Raw genomic sequence first — 1,768 nt, 5'->3', positions numbered from 1 at the left:
CCCCCCGCCCCCAGCGTGCGCGCTCCCCGCCGCTCTGCGCGCTCCCGAGCCGGGCGGGGGAGGGGCGGGGGGAGCCCGGGCGGGGGGGGCGGTGCCTGGGGACGCCCGCACAAAATGGCGGCCGCCGGCGTGCCGTCACGCTTTGGGGGGGCGGCAGCGGGCAGGGGCGCTGCGCTCGGCCGTGTGGCGCTTCTTTCTGTGCCCGAGCGGCCGTGACTGGGGCACGCTCAGCTTTGGTGTTTTGTTGTTAAGTTTTTTGGTTCTTTCCCCCCCTACGCGCACTGTGCTGTGGAGCCGGTCGGTACGGGTGTTGTCTTCATGCAGAAGCATGTTCCAAAGCGATCCTTGCCGGGTCGGTCGGTGGTGCTGAGGCTGAGCCTCCAGCTCACTAAGCTCCTGAGCCAGTTTCCGTGCTCTTGGCTGCCGGCAGCAGGGATAGGAGGGTAGGAAATGGCTTCCCGCCTCCTCCCTCTCCTACCTGAGTGCGGACAGCGGCTGTGACAGCTTCCACTGTCGTGCTGAGGCTGGAACATTGCTCTTACTGCGGCTGCCTCCGGAGAGGAAGAGCGTTTTCAATTAACTAAGAGGGGTCAGCGGTCCAAAGAAGTGAAAGCAGAGAAATTAAGATTCTCGTGAAACTCTTCAGCTTCATTTCCACAATCCACAATCTTTTGTATCTTGATTTGTGTTTTGCTGTTAGCTGGATGACACGTGAGGGCTTGTATTTGAAAAGCCAGTTGATTTTTGGCTGAAATTTTGCTTGTGTGTTTGGAAATGTATTTGCTTGAACGTGCACACCATTTTGGAGCATACTATTTATAAGTAGCAGCAGGATGGTCATCTGTCTGATGAGATATTTCTGCTGGGAGTGATTTAGTACAGTGGTATTAAAACTGTCCCTCTTTAAGATTTTCTGAATGAGTGCATCACTACCCAGTCTTAGTAAATGCACTCAGTCATCAAAAGAAGCATGAGCTCTATAGAGACTTATTTTCTGTTACCACTTACCTCTTCTCACCTTCCTGTCCTAAGGCTTGCAGTGTTTATTAGTGACCTTAATTCAACTATAAGAATTCCTGGGACAAGAATTTTATCTTTGAAGGTATGCAGCAGACTGTAGATCTGCTTCTGGTAGGACCAATGGATGCTCAGCCTGTTCTAATTAGCTACCCTAAGCAGCAGGCTCAGTGACACCCAGAGAAGCAGAACACTTTGAGATAACCACAAAACTGAGGTGTATGTTGAAATTTCCCCATTAGTTTTTTATTTTTTTGTGGTAGATCACATTCAAGTAGTTTATTGCTGTGAGGAATGTAGTGTTACCCAAATGTGTTCTGGTGTTTTATTCAAAAGAGGAACATGTTTTCATGCCTTAGTGTCAGGTGTCTACATCAGGCACTCAGTTTCACCAACTGAAGTAAATAAAAATAGCTCGTGTGTAATAAAAAGTGAGAAAAATTACTTGTTTGGTTTTGGCCATCTCTTCCATGCTGTTGCATTTGTTACATCAGGTTTTAACTATGGTTTAGTTTTAAAACAGACAAGTAAAAAGCCGCAAACCCAAGAACCTCAGCAAAACATTTTTAAATATAGTTTTTTATAATAGTTATGTGTCTGATATCTAAAAGCCTTGCAAAACGCAATAAGTTTTTTCCCTAACTTTTTTGCCTTATAGCCAAAGGAGGCCTACAGGAGGTGTTCTAGTGGTTTCTGATCAAAGACTTTTAGTGGCATTTGGAAGGTGAAAGAATACAGATAATAAAACTGA

This window comes from Poecile atricapillus, chromosome 3 (assembly GCF_030490865.1).
Source record: "Poecile atricapillus isolate bPoeAtr1 chromosome 3, bPoeAtr1.hap1, whole genome shotgun sequence".
In the NCBI taxonomy this organism is placed as follows: domain Eukaryota; kingdom Metazoa; phylum Chordata; class Aves; order Passeriformes; family Paridae; genus Poecile; species Poecile atricapillus.
This window is presented reverse-complemented; position numbering follows the sequence as displayed.